The sequence below is a fragment of the Pleurodeles waltl genome, chromosome 5, assembly GCF_031143425.1.
Source record: "Pleurodeles waltl isolate 20211129_DDA chromosome 5, aPleWal1.hap1.20221129, whole genome shotgun sequence".
In the NCBI taxonomy this organism is placed as follows: domain Eukaryota; kingdom Metazoa; phylum Chordata; class Amphibia; order Caudata; family Salamandridae; genus Pleurodeles; species Pleurodeles waltl.
Window position 1 is genome coordinate 481,159,277 of NC_090444.1, and position 16,121 is coordinate 481,175,397.

The window sequence follows — 16,121 nt, forward strand, 5'->3', positions numbered from 1 at the left end:
GCAGCTGAAAAGTTTGCCTGTGAACATCTAATACAATGCATCTAAGAAAAATGCTGTAAATTTATTTATTTTTTTGCAAAAATAGATAATTTCGGTTTTTTTGGGGGGGCCCTATTTATATCTATTGAATGTGTTTTCTAATTTATTGAGCATTTAATGGCAGTTTTGTATATGTGCACAATTGCTCATTCTATAAATTAAAGAGCAACATATAGCTATGTTAGCACATCACATGGTTCATTTCTGGATTTTTTTAAAGTTTCTACTTAATATTAATTAACCAACATTTTACTTAACAAACTGAAAACATCAAGAAGACCCACAAACACACATTGAGCTCATTTCAGATATAAACAGAAAACACTCAGGACACACAATACAGCGCGCTTTAGCCATTTTTCATAAATAGCGCCGTTGTAATTTACTTACAGAACCGTTTGCAGATCCTAGTTGTAAGTCATATTTACAAGAGAAAAGAAAACTTTTCTCAATAGTGTTCCAAAAAACTGCAAAAACAGCCTCACAGACATTTATTTCCAAGAATAGCGGACCCATACTTTATTAAACGTGATGGGGCCCACTCCGTGCTTCACATATAGTTCATAGGTTGGAGTTCCAATCGGAGGAACCGGACATGAGTCCTCCAACCGGGAGTCCCTTTTACAACCAAGACAAAACAAATTTCCAAGTCTGCTAAGACCAGGCATCTTCGCTCACTAGTCTAGCTTCAAACTTCAAAGGATTATCGTTTACGATAGTCTCGTGAATACACGAGTCCTTCGGCTTTGGTACTTGCAAGTTCCAAATCAAAGTGATCCCGAAGGGATACCAAACCAAATGTCCAACTAAGGACCAAACCAAGTGTCCAACTAAGGACTGAGAGACGCTCCACTTATACTTAACTGAAAATATCGATGACGTCACCAGAAGACTCGTCTTATCGTTTCGCTCTACCAAACATCAAGGGTCCAAATCAGGGCGATAGCCAGGGCAGCAGTCCTTCGTAGCCGTCGGGAAGCGGGGAACCTCGCAGCAAAGACTTTCGGACCACGTCGACATGCAGGAGTCGATGAAGTGACGGCCTTCCTCCAGAATTTTCACACGAAGCTCCTCATGGACCTCAGGCTTGGACCGCTACCGCTGGTATCGCCCCACGTTGGGCGCCAACTGAGGTACTGGGTTTTTCAGAACCGGTACTGATCCGGTAACCCAGTGGTGCCAGGGTACACCCAAAGACCTCGGGTACTTTCCTGATTCAGACCACAGAAACTCAGAGTCTTCTAGGTGAAGTCAAAGATCGAATTTATTGGCTGCAACCAAGTAACAAGCATCCTAGAAGTACAACAGCACGGTTTGTATGTTCTCAGGAGACTGTGTTTCAATGCAAAGTCAGGTTTCCTTATATACAGTTTTTTAAGCTTCAGGCAAACATTCTTGACATTTTGGTTGGTCATTCACATTTTTTCACTACAAAGGAAAAAACAGTGTCATGATGAAACCTCATATTTCATGTCATCCAACCCATAATAAATTACCCGGCAAGGCCTAGTATTTTACATCAGATAAGTGTGGACCCCCAATAAAAACGGGCACCTCCCCCTCGTAAAGTAAGAAGAAGAAAAGAGCAGGTGCAGGTGTGAGCAAGATTAGGCAGGGTGTGTGAGCGATAATAAGGGTTTTATGGCATGGTGTGCCTTGATGCTATCTGATTCGGCCACTGGGAGAGGGACTGACCAAACAGGTTTGGCCTGAGGCAATGGTTCCAGCTTGCCCAGGTCAGAGAAAAGTCAATCAAGGTGTACGTGTCCTTGGAATCAAATCTGACTGTATTATAAGCCTATGTGAGGGCAACTTTTAAAAATGGCTGCCGTGTATAAAATGGGAGCCACGAGTGCAGGACGAAAATGGCGATTTCAAGGTGAAAACGCTGCTGGAATTGAGCGAAAATGCTCATGCTTAGTGTACTAGTCAATATCGGTCTTTTGATACTAAAATCGTACTGCTGTGGCAAAGTAAATTACATGGGTCCAGAATTTTTAGAACCACACTTGACAGTCCAGTGGTCCTTCTGTCCAAATTTGGTGGAGGTAAGTCCTTGCCTCCCCACACATTTGCAAGGATTCCTTTGTGCAAAGCACAGCCCAGGTCCCCTGCACTCCATCCTGCATTGCTCAACTCGCTGAGTTGACCACCGGCTTCATGGGACCCTCTTTTGTTTTATTGAGAAGACCGCCGTGCTCAGATTTCTTGAACACCTGTTCAAGTGCTTCTGCGGGTGCTGCCTGCTTCTGCATGGGCTCTCTCTGTTGCAGAGCACCCTGTCTGCCTCCCCCTCCAAGAGGCGATCTCCTAGTCCTTCCTGGGCCCGGGCAGCACCCATTATTTTCAACTGCGACTCTTGCAGCTAGCAAGGCTTGTTTGCGGTCTTTCTGTGTGAAAACAGCTCTGCATCCTCCAGCACACCGTGGTACATCTTCTGACCAAAGGAGGAGTTCCTAGCACCTTCCATTGTTGCAGAATCTTTGGCTTCTTCCACCCAGAGGTAGCCCTTTTCCACCTTCATCCGGGGTTTAGTGGGCTCCTGCCCCCTGGACACTTGCGTGACTCTTGGACTTGGTCCCCTGCCTTCACAGGTCCTCAGGTCCAGGAACCCGTCTTCAGTGCTTTGCAGTCAGTTGTTGCCTTTGCAGAATCCCCTATCTCGACTTTACTGTCTTTCTGCAGTAGTAGGGTAACTTTACTCCTATTTTTCAGGGTCTTGGGGTGGGGTATCTTGGACACCCTTAGTGTTTTCTTGCACTCCCAGCTACACACTACAATAGGCCTGGGTCCATTTGTGGTTCACATTCCACTTTTGGAGTATATGGTTTGTGTTGCCCCTAGGCCTATTGTCTCCTATTGCATCCTATTGTATTCTACAGTGTTTGCACTACTTTTCTAACTGTTTACTTACCTGATTTTGGTTTGTGTGTATATTTTGTGTATATTACTTACCTCCTAAGAAATTATATCCCCTGAGACACTTTTGGCATATTGTCACTAAAATAAAGTACCTTTATTTTTAGTAACTCTGAGAATTTTGTTTCTTATGATATAGTGCTATATGATATAAGTCGTATAGTAGGAGCTTTGCATGTCTCCTTGTTCAGCCTAAGCTGCTCTGCTATAGCTACCTCCATCAGCCTAAGCTGCTAGAACACTACTAATCTACTAATAAGGGATAGCTGGACCTGGCACAGGGTGTAAGTACCATCTGGTACCCACTATAAGCCAGACCAGCCTCTTACAAAGGTCCTTCCTTAATTGAGGGTGCGATGGCGACTGGATGATGTGGAGAAGGAAGGTGTTCTAACATTTTGAAGCAAGATATGTGAAAGGTCTCCCTCCTACAGAGGACGCCATTATGAGACTGCTGGGAGGAGCAGAGAGGTCTGACAGGGGAGTGAAAGGTGATGCAGTTGTTGGAGGTAGCTGGGCCCAAGGTTGTGGAGGGCCCTGTAAACAGGTACAAGGAGCCTGAAGTTCATCCTTTTCTTGATGGGAAGCCAGTGGCAATCTCAGGTTTCCTCGTGATGTATTCTCAGTGGCGGATGTTCAGGATGAGCCTGGTGGTGGCGTTCTGGAATTGTTGTAGCTTGCTCAGGTTCTTCTATGTGGTTCCAGCATAGAGGGCGTTGATGTATTTAAGCCTGCTTGTGATCAGGCAATGTGTCATGGTCTTGCGGCATTCGCTTGGTGTCCATCTGAAGATCTTCCAGAGGAGTTGGAGAGTGTGGAAACAGGTGGAAGCAACAGACTTGACCTGTCTTGTCATGGTGAGATCTGAGTCGAGGACGACACCAAGCTTGTGTGCATGGTCTGTAGGGGTGGGGAGCTGCCAAGTGTGGAGGGCCACCAGGAGTCACCCCATGCTGAGGAGGAGGGTGCCAGGATGAGAATATTGTGTGCCGAAGTTTTGGCATCTTTTGTGTTGGGGGCTGGTAAGTTGCTGAGGGTGTTGACAAATTGCTCCTCTGTGGTCTGGTTCCATTTCCTGTGGGGGACGGGTGGTGTAAATGCAAGCTGTAGGTGAAGTGATGGTGAAATGGATTCAGTGGTGGTCAGTGCAGCAGTGTTGAGTTGTCGATGGTGATGTTGCTGCTGGTGGAAAAGATGGGGTTAAATGTGTGTCAGGCAATGTGCATTGGTGAGGTGACCAATTGCTTGAGACCGATTGTGTCAAAGTTCTCAAGTAGCAAGGAAGTGTTGTCTTTTTTGTGATCGTCGATATGGAAGTTGAGGTCTCCAAGAAATATGTAGTTGGTGGAGGTGAGTGTGTGGGGGCTATGAAGTCAACAATGGAGTTGCAAACCACTGGGCATGGCCCGGATGGTCTGTGGATGAGGGCACTGTGGATGGTGGTCTTTGAGGTGACGTGTACTTGGAAGTGGAGGTGCTCCATGAGGGGGAGGGTTACTGTTTTTTGATTGATGGGCAGAGGATCATCTTGTGTGCGATGGCTAGTCTGCCACCTAGTCTGGAAGGTTGGTCCTTGTGGAGCAGTTTGTTGTTGCTGGGGATAGCAACGGTGATATCCAGTTCAGGTGCTGTGTTTGTCCATGTCTCAGTGAGGAAGGCGATGTCCAGGCAGGTGGAGTTTATCAGGTCCCAAAGTATCAGGGCATACTTGTGTAGGGAGCAGATGTTGAGGAGGATGCACTTGAGGTGATCTGGAGGGGTTTGTGGTGGTTCTGTGACTGGAGGGTCTGGCATTTGGAGCATGGAGTTGGAGTTGCAGCAGGCAAAATGTTCATGGGTGCCTCTGGTTGCCCGAGATGGCAAGCGGTCGAACGTCTTGGGCTCAGTGCACGGAGGGTTTTGGCATCATATCGTCCAAGTGTGGACGGGTGCAGACGGGCACCCTTACACAACCCAAAAATAAGGGTGCATGTTTGTTTCTTTGTAATTCACAAATATTCATTTGAATATGCCTGGAAGCTGTGCACTGAGCAGGTGCAAAGGCACCCAATAGAAATATGAATTATACAGCAGTTACTAATTCAAACGAATGGAACTAGGCCTAACTGCAGTTGCTTTTGAATAGAATACTTTTTGAATGTTTTAATTATATGTTCTCAGACTACTACACTTCATGCAATTGTTCTGCATATTACATTCAATTAGGACATGTATTACTTAAACCCCTGAATACATTTTTTAAAACTATTCGAACTCTCAATATTGAATCCATCAGAATCTAGCAACAATTGAGTGTGGTTTAAATTGCAGCAGACTATTATACCTAATAGCCACCGAAAAAAATATGTGAGTGGTAGCAGGGGCAAGATATCAGGGATACAATTGCTGAATTTGTATAGCAACGAGTCCACCCTCATCACCCCAGCACAGGCTTCTGTGTATGTCATTGAGAAAGTTATATGACATCTCGCATGGGTTCCTATTCCCTTGTAAGAAACTTAAATAGTGTGGATTTAAGCACAAGGATTCATTAGGCCACTGTGCAAATGAATACTTTTGTCTTTTTTCCTCTATAAGAAATGTTTTTTTTTGTTGCTTTTGGAGACTGTCCCTTTTCCTCTGTTGAAGTTAGGTTCTGACCATTCCAAGGGTAAGAAGGATCTGATCAGAGTTTGTGAAAGTGTTCATGCCTGTGAACATTCACAATCTTACAAGACAAACCAAGCCTTGTCTTTCTGACATTACCCCATTGTACCCCATTTACTACTGTGCATCTCCCCATACCAATGGCTTTATATTGTCAGCTGAATTATGCTGCTAAATGTACTATTCCCCCAACGTATTAGGAGTGCATGTACCACTGATTGACTGGGCACAGCCAGCATTTTCTTTCAAAAGTTTGAAACCATTCTTAATAGGATTATCACCTTTCCGAATTGCCACTTTTAATGCCTTGGGAGGTTTACCCAATTTAGGGAAGTCTTCCAGGTGCACATTTTACCTATCTGGATACATGAGGCATGGAAGTGTCAGTCATGGAAATGAAGAAAGCTCCCCTATCACAAAAGGAGAACATTTACTGAGCCTCAGAGTTTTTATTTTACAAACATTTACTTAGGAAGGGTGTGTATAAACAAAAAGAATGCACAGTGGTCAAAATGGCACACAATCAGCATTCAATTCTTTGATAGTGCATCAACTGGTGCAGTGAATGCACCTGTGGCATGGAGGTCCCTGTCAAGTAGAGGAGGATTTCTAAATATGGCAAGTGGTTCTCTGCCAGTGTGACAAGTTTTGTGGCCTCTGCTGTTCTGGCAGGCTGGTTGCCCTCTATCCAGATCCTTACTAGCTTGTGAGACTTTTTCATGTTAATCCTTATCATTCGTTGTCCTGCAATCGGCAAGGCCTCCACAAAATGGGATACTAGATTTTTGGTGCTCTTCTGAAGGATTCAAAGTTAGCACCAGAATTTCAGAGTGGGGCAAACTTGAAGTCCTCTAATGTTTGGAACTCATTTTACTACCTTTTCCCATTCTTCACTTTTACTTTCAGACTTGGTCACTTTTCTGGATCTTGAAATCCACCAGAAGGGCAAAGCTGAAAATGGCAGCAGGAAATTGTTCTACAAGACCACATACATCCTCTTTGAGATCCCACGGAATCCTTTTTTGTCAGAACAGTCAGATTTATTAGGAAATCTTGTCCACTGCGATGGTATATTTATCTGGTAGACATTCAAATTATCACCTGTCCTCCAAAGTATGAAACATGACAATGTCTTAACTTTTGCTGGATTCTGAAAACCTTCCACCAGGTCAGGCCTAAGGCTACTAGACGACTAAGGAAGGCTTTAATGAGAAAAGGTCAGAGGCTCTAGGCAGAGGTAAGCTTGCCCACTCACTCCAGCAAGGGCTTCAAAAAAGGTCTATTTGCTACCAAATGCTAAGCTGGTTATTCCAGAAATAAGCCCTGCCTCTCTTCTTTCGTCCTGGTGGCTACAAGGGGTAGTTTTTTCTGACTTTGAGAACCACTTCCAGTCCTTGGGTTGAGGGAGAAAAGGTCCATGCCTCAGGCTTCTTCCAGTTAAGTTCATTACCAGACTATTCAATTTCTATAATTTCCAAGTCCAGTTATCTCATGAGAACTTTTGAATGAAATGTTTTCTTACAGTTGTAAGAAAGGAGTGGTTGTTGATAACTATTAAAACAATCTAAAGAAAATGTTCACAGTCCAGTGAGTTGTATTTTACAGCTCTTCCTAGCAGTTTACAGTAAAGCAATCACTAGAAGCTACTCTAACAGCATTTCAAGATTGCAGTACCCGTTTGTCAGTGTGCGGATCTCTGCATCACCAGCTAGGAATAACCATGTTATAATACAGTAAGTGTATTACTCTTGAAACAAACACTGGCTAGTTCTGAAGTTAGGACGCTCCAGTGGTGAAATACGGATATCACAGCAACATCAACATAAACGAATTACTGACACTGGAGATGTAAAAGCATTTGCATAATTGAATTAATTACTGGTAAGGCAAACATACCTCCATTGCTATTTCCTAATCTGACTGACGGAAATTATGACTTTTATTTGCAAGAACTCTTTTGGCTAGGGACTATCTAGCGTAGCCTGTGCTATGAAAGCGAGCTTTTATTTGATATCACAGCAGGATCAAACAAATCTACATTTTAATAATTGACGTTTTTGCTTGTTATGCTCCCAGATCTCACAGATTTCAAGCAACTTCTTTTAAGTGAAGAAGGTAATGTCAAAGATAAGCATTTTCCTTTGCCAAAACAGCTTGCTTTGACATGTGTCCACTGCCGCCTTGTTCAGAACACTGGTACAAACAATGTTTGCTGCAGTCTGTATTACAGGAAGTTTCTTAAGCCAGAGGCAAAAAAAGAAACTCAGTCATGAAGGGATTGCAACATTTATATAACAGGCATATTAGCTGATACAGATATTTGTTACTAATGCCATGATGGTTTTAACCCATTCGCTGCCAGGCCTTTTCCCCCTCAGGTAACAGGCTTTTTTTTGGCTATTTGGGGCAGTTCGCACTTAAGTCCTCATAATTTTTTGTCCACATAGGCTACCCACGCCAAATGTGCATCCTTTTTTTCCAACATCCTAGGAAATCTAGAGATACCCAGAGTTTGTGAGGTCCCCAGAAGGAGACCAAGAAATTAGCCAAAATACAGCGAAAAGTTCAATTTTTAAAAACAAAATGGGAAAAAAGGGCTGCAGAAGGCGGCTTGTGGTTTTTTCCCTGAAAATGGCATCAACAAAGGGTTTGCGGTGCTAAAATCACCATCTTTCAAGAACAGGCAGAATTGAATCAGAAAAAAACATATTTCAACACAAAGTTGCGACTGTACTGAGACATATCCCATTTTTACAAATGTTTGTGCTTTTAACCTCCTTCCAGTTAGTGACAGAAATGGGTGTGAAACCAATGCTGGATAGCAGAAGGCTAAACATTTCTGAAAAGTAGACAAAAATTCTGAATTCAGCAAAGGGTCATTTCTGTAGATCCTACAAGGTCTTCCTACAGAAAAAAAACAGCTGAAATACAAAAATATTGAAATGGAGACAAAAGCAGGCATTTCTCTCCACATTTTACTATGTATCTTTTTCCTGCCATGTCAGATTTTTAAAAGCAATATACCTTTACATCTGTTGGACTCTTCTGGTTGCGGGGACATATAGGGCTTGAAGGTTCATCATAAACCTAGGTATCCACAGCCAATAAATGAGGTGCACCTTGCAATGGGTTTTCATTGTATAATGGGTATACAACAATTTATTTGGTAAAATATAAAGAGTCAAAAATAGATGTCAAGGAAAGAATTGTATTTCCAAAATCCGCACTAGGTAAAGTGTTGAGAAGCAGTGGTTATTTACACATCTCTGAATTTCAGGGTCCCCATGCTAGCATGTTAATTACAGGGCATTTCTCAAACACATGTCATTTTTACTCACTGTCTTACATTTGGAAAGAACAAAGTAAGAAAATGACATGGCGCAATAACACTTGTTCTGCTATTCTGTGTTCCGCTCAGCCTCCCGATAAAAATGGTACCTCACTTGTGTAGGTAGGCGTAATGTCTGCGACAGAAAACGTAACATGGACACATCACATTTTCCTAAAGAAAACAGACCTGTTTTTTGCAAAGTGCCTAGCTTTGGATTTAAGCCTCTAGCTTAGCCCGCACCTAGGAAAACCTACCAAACATGGACAATTCTAAATACTAGACAGCAAAGGAACTTCAGAATGAGGTGAATAGTTGGGTTCTCACCAGGTTCTGTTACCCAGAATCCTTTGCAAACCTGACAATTTGGCAAAAAAAAAACTTTTCCCGCATATTTCGGGGATGGAAAACTCTGCAATCAAAGAGGAGCCACAAATGTCCTTCCACCCAGTGTTCCCCCATGTGCCCCAATAAAAATGTACCTCACTTGTGTGGGTAGGTCTAATGCCTGCGACAGGAAACGCAACATGGACACATCACATTTTCCCAAAGAAAACTGACCAGTTTTTTGCAAAGGGCCTAGCTTTGGAGTTTGACCTTAAGCTCAGCCGAGACCTAAGAAAACCCACCAAACCTGGACATTTCTGAAAACTAGACACCTATGGGAATTCAGAATGGGTTGAATTGTGGGGCTCTCACAGGTTCTGTTACCAAGAATCCTTTGCAAACCTCAAAATCTGGCAATAAAAACACATTTTTCTGCAATTTTCGGTGATGGAAAGTTCTGGATTCCAAGAGTAGCCACATATTTCCTTTCATCCAGTGTTCCTCTAAGTCTCCTGATAAAATTGGTACCTCACTTGTATGGGTAGGCCTAGTGCCCGCGACAGCATATGCCCCAAAACACAACGTGGATACATCACATTTTCCTAAAGAACACTGACCTGTTTTTTGCAGTGTCTAGCTGTTGATTTTGGCATCTAGCTCAGCCAGCACCTAGGAAAACCTACCAAACCTGGTCATTTCTAAAGACTAGACACCTAGGGGAATTCAGAATGGAGCGACTTGTGGGGCTCTCGTCAGGTTCTGTTACCCAGAATCCTTTGCAAACCTCAAAATTTGGCAAAAAAAGCAACTTTTCCACACATTTTGGTGATGGAAATTTCTGGAGTCTAAGAAGAGCCACACATTTCCTTCAAACCAGGGTTCCCCAGAGTTTTCCGATAAAAATGTTACCTCACTTGTGTGGGTACGCCTAGTGTCTGCAACCGGAAATGCCCCAAAACACAAAGTGCATAGCTTTGGATTTTCACCTCAAGCTCAGCCGGCATCTAGAAAAACCTACCAAACCTGGACATTTCTAAAAACTAGACACCTAAGGGAATTCAGAATGGGGTGAACTGTGAGGTTCTCACCAGGTTCTGTTTCCCAGATTCCTTTGCAAACCTCAAAATTTGATGGAAAGATCTGCAATCTAAGAGGAGCCACAAACTTCCTTCCACCCAGCATTCCCCACAGTTTCCTGATGAAAATTTAAACTCACTTGCGTGGGAAGAATAGTGCCAGCCACAGCGGATGCCCTAAAATATAATGTGGACACAACACATTTACCTAAAGAACACTGGCCTGTTTTTTGCAAAGTGCCTAGCTGTCGATTTTGGCCTCTAGCTCAGCCGGCACCTAGGAAAACTTACCAAACCTGAACATTTCTAAACACTTGACACCTAGGGAAATTCATATTGGGGTGACTTATGGGGCTCTCACCAGGTTACGTTACCCAGAATCCTTTGCACACCTCAAAATTTGGAAAAGAAAAAAACTTTTTCCGCACATTTCGGTGATGGAAAATTTTGGAATCTAGGAGGATTCACAAATTTCCTTCAACCCAGTGTTTCCCCAAGTTTCCCGATAAAAATGGTACCTCACTTGTGTGGGTAGGCCTAGTGTCCGCACAGGAAATGCCCCAAAATTTGATGTGGATACAACACATTTACCCAAAGAACACTGACCTGTTTTTTGCAAAGTGTCTAGCTGTTGATTTTGGCCTCTAGCTCAGCCGGCACCTAGGAAAACTTAACAAACCTGGACATTTCTAAAGACTAGACACTTAGGGAAATTCAGAATAGGGTGACTTATGGGGCTTTCACCAGGTTATGTTAGCCAGAATCCTTTGCCCATCTCAAATTTTGGGAAAGAAAAACACTTTTTCTGCACATTTTGGTGATGGAAAGTTTTGGAATCTAGGAGGAGCCACAAATTTCCTTCCACTTAGTGCTTCTCTAAGTCTCCTGATAAAAATGGTACCTCACTTGTGTGGGTAGGTCTAGTTTATGCAACAGGAAATGCCCCAAAACACAACGTAGATAAATAATATTTTCCTGAAGAAAACTGACCTGTTTTTTTAAAAGTGCCTAGCTGTGGATTTTTTGCCTCTAGCTCAGCCAGCACCTAGGAAAACCTACCAAACCTGGACATTTCTAAAAGCTATACACCTAGGGGAATTCAGAATGAGGTGAACTGTGGGGCTCTCCCCAAGTTCTGCTACCCAGAATCCTCTGCAAACCTCAAATTTGCCAAAGAAAACACTTTTTTTGCACATTTTGGTGATGGAAAGTTCTGGAATCTAAGTGGAGCCAGAAATTTCCTTCCACCCAGCGTTCCCCCAAGTCTCCCAATAAAAATTTTACCTCACTTGTGTGGGTAGGCCTAGTGTCCGCAACAGGAAATGCCCCAAAATACAATGTGGACACAACCCATTTACCCAAAGAACACTGACCTTTTTTTGCAAAATGTGTAGCTGTTGATTTTGGCCTCTAGCTCAGCTGGTACCTTGGAAAACCTACCAAACCGGGACATTTCTAAAAGCTAGACACCTAGGGGAATTCAGAATGGGGTGAATTGTGGGGCTCTCACAGGTTCTGTTACCAAGAATCCTTTGCAAACCTCAAAATCTGGCAATAAAAACACATTTTTCTGCAATTTTCGGTGATGGAAAGTTCTGGATTCCAAGAGTAGCCACATATTTCCTTCCATCCCGTGTTCCCCTAAGTCTCCTGATAAAATTGGTACCTCACTTGTGTGGGTAGGCCTAGTGCCAGCGACAGCATATGCCCCAAAACACAACGTGGACACATCACATTTTCCTAAAGAACACTGACCTGTTTTTTGCAGTGTCTAGCTGTTGATTTTGGCATCTAGCTCAGCCAGCACCTAGGAAAACCTACCAAACCTGGTCATTTCTAAAGACTAGACACCTAGGGGAATTCAGAATGGAGCGACTTGTGGGGCTGTCGCCAGGTTCTGTTACCCAGAATCCTTTGCAAATCTCAAAATTTGGCAAAAAAAGCACTTTTTCCACATATTTCAGTGATGGAAAGTTCTGGAGTCTAAGAAGAGCCACACATTTCCTTCCACCCAGGGTTCCCCAAAGTTTTCAGATACAAAATGTTACCTCATTTGTGTGAGTAGGCCTAGTGTCTGCAACAGGAAATACCCCAGAACACAAAGTGCGTAGCTGTGGATTTTCACCTCCAGCTCAGCCGGCGTCTAGAAAAACCTACCAAACCTGGACATTTCTAAAATCTAGACACCTAAGGGAATTCGGAATGGGGTGAACTGTGAGATTCTCACCAGGTTCTGTTACCCAGATTCCATTGCACATCTCAAAATTTGGCAAAAAAAACCCATTTTTTTCTGCACGTTTCGGTGATGGAAAGATCTGCAATCTAAGAGGAGCCACAAACTTCCTTCCAACCAGCATTCCCCACAGTTTCCTGATGAAAATGTTAACTCACTTGTGTGGGAAGCCTAGTGCCAGCCGCAGCAGATGCCCTAAAATATAATGTGGACACAACACATTTACCTAAAGAACAATTACCTGTTTTTTCCAAAGTGCCTAGCTGTTGATTTTGGCCTCTAGCTCAGCCGGCACCTAGGAAAACTTACCAAACCTGACCATTTCTAAACACTAGACACCTAAGGAAATTCAGAATGGGGTGACTAATGGGGCTCTCACCAGGTTATGTTACCCAGAATCCTTTGCACACCTCAAGATTTGGAAAAGAAAAACACTTTTTCCGCACATTTCGGTGATGGAAAATTTTGGAATCTAGGAGGAGCCACAAATTTCCTTCCACCCAGTGTTTCCCCAAATCTCCTAATAAAAATGATACCTCACTTGTTTGGGTAGGCCTAGTGTCCACACAGGAAATGCCCCAAAATTTGATGTGGATACAACACATTTACCCAAAGAACACTGACCTGTTTTTTGCAAAGTGTCTAGCTGTTGATTTTGGCCTCTAGCTCAGCTGACACCTAGGAAAACTTAACAAACCTGGACATTTCTAAAGACTAGACACTTAGGGAAATTCAGAATAGGGTGACTTATGGGGCTATCACCAGGTTATGTTAGCCAGAATCCTTTGCCCAACTCAAATTTTGGGAAAGAAAAACACTTTTTCCGCACATTTCGGTGATGGAAAGTTTTGGAATCTAGGAGGAGCCGCAAATTTCCTTCCACTCCGTGCTTCCCTAAGTCTCCTGATAAAAATGGTACCTCCCTTGTGTGGTTAGGTCTAGTTTCTGCAACAGGAAATGCCCCAAAACATAACGTGGATAAATCACATTTTCCTAAAGAAAACTGACCTGTTTTTTGCAAAGTGCCTACCTGTGGATTTTGGCCTCTAGCTCAGTCAGCACCTAGGAAAACCTACCAAACCTGGACATTTCTAAAAGCTATAAACCTAGGGGAATTCAGAATGAGGTGAATGGTGGGGATCTCACCAAGTTCTGCTACCCAGAATCCTTTGCAAACCTCAAAATCTGGCAAAGAAAACACTTTTTTGCACATATTGGTGATGTAAAGTTCTGGAATCTAAGTGGAGCCAGAAATGTTCTTCCACCCAGCGTTCCCCCAAGTCTCCCAATAAAAATGTTACCTCACTTGTGTGGGTAGGCCTAGTGTCTGCAACAGGAAGTGCCCCAAAATACAACGTGGACACAACCCATTTACCCAAAGAACACTGACCTTTTTTTGCAAAACGTGCAGCTGTTGATTTTGGCCTCTAGCTCAGCCGGCACCTCGGAAAACCTACCAAACCTGGACATTTCTAAAAGCTAGACACATAGGGGAATTCAGAATGGGGTGAATTGTGGGGCTCTCACCAGGTTCTGTTACCAAGAATCCTTTGCAAACCTCAAGATTTAGCAAAAAAAAACAACAACAAAAACACTTTTTCCGCACATTTTGGGGATTGAAAGTTCTGGAATCAAAGAGGACCCGCATATTTCCATCCAACCAGTGTTCCACAAGTCTTATGATAAAAATAGTACCTCACTTGTGTGGGTACACCTAGTGTCCGTGACAGGAAATGCCCCAAAACACAACTTGGACACATCACATTTACCTAAAGAAAACTGACCTGTTTTTTGTAAAGTGCCTTGCTGTGGATATTGGCCTCTAGCTCAGCCGGCACCTAGGAAAACCTACAGGACCTGGACATTTCTCAAGACTAAACACTTAGGGGAATTCAGAATGGCATGAATTGTGGGGCTCTCATCCTGTTCTGTTACCCAGAATCCTTTGCAAACCTCAACATTTGGGAAAACAAACACTTTTTCCGAAACATTTCGTTGATGGAAAGTTTTGGAATCTAAGAGGATCCACACATTTCCTTCCACCCAGCATTTCTACAAGTCTCTCCATAAAAATGTTATCTCACTTGTGTGGGTAGGCCTGGTATCCGCAACAAGAAATGCCCCAAAACACAACATGGACACATCACATTTTCCCAAAGAAAACTGACCTGTTTTTTGCAAATTGCGTAGCTTTGGATTTTGACCTGTAGCTCAGCCGGCACCTAGAAAAACCTACCAAACTTGGACATTTCTAAAAACTAGACACCTAAGGGAATTTAGAATGGGGTGAATTGTGGGTTCTGTTACCCAGATTCCTTTGCTGACCTCCAAATTTGGCAAAAAATTTACTTTTTCAGCACATTTCGGTGATGGAAAGTTCTGGAATCTAAGAGGAGCCATGAATTTCCTTCCACCTAGCATTCCCCAAAGTTTCCTGATGAAAATGTTAACTCACTTGTGTGAGAGGCCTAGTGCGAGCCACAGCAGGAGCCCTAAAATATAATGTGGACACATTACATTTTCCTAAAGCACGCAGACCTGTTTTTGCAAAGTGCGTAGCTGTCGATTTTGACCTCTAGCTTATCCAGCACCTAGGAAAACCTACCAAACTTGGACATTTCTAAAGACTAGACACCTAGGGAAATTCAGAATGGTGTGACTTGTGCGGTTCTCACCAGGTTCTGTTACCCAGAATCCTTTGCAAATCTACAAATTTGGCAAAAAAAGCATTTTTCTGCACATTTTGGTGATGGAAAGTTCTGGAGTCTAAGAGGAGCCACACATTTCCTTCCACCTAGCGTTCCCCAAAGTTTCCCAATAAAAATGTGACCTCACTTGTGTGGGTAGGCCTAGTGCCAGCCACAGCAGATGCCCTCAAATATAATGTGGACACAACCCATTTACCTAAAGAACACTGACCTGTTTTTTGCAACCTGCCTAGCTGATGATTTTGGCCTCTAGCTCAGCCAGCACCAAGGAAAACTTACCAAACCTGAACATTTCTAAAGACTAGACACCTAGGGAAATTCGGAATGGGGTGACTTTTGGGGTGCTCACCAGGTTCTGTTACCCAGAATCCTTTGCACACCTCAACATTTGGGAAAGAAAAACACTTTTTCTGCACATTTCGGTGATGGAAAGTTCTGGAATCTGAGAGGAGCCACAAATTTCCTTCTACCCAGCCTTCCCCCAAGTCTCCTGGTAAAAATGGTACCTCGCTTGTGTGGGTAGGCATGGTGTCCACAGCAGGAAATGCCCCAAAACACAATGTGAACCCATCACATTTTCCTAAAATAACACTGACCTGTTTTTTGCAAAGTGTCTAGGTGTGGATTCTGGCCTCTAGCTCAGCGGGCACCTAGGAAAACCTACCAAATCTGGATATTTCTAGAAACTAGACATCTAAGGGAATTCAGAATGGGGTGAATTGTGTGGTTCTTACCAGATTCTATTACCCAGAATCCTTTGCAAACCTCAACATTTTGCCAAAGCAAAACACTTTTTACGCACATTACGGTGATGGAAAGTTCTGGAATCTAAGAGGAGCCACAAA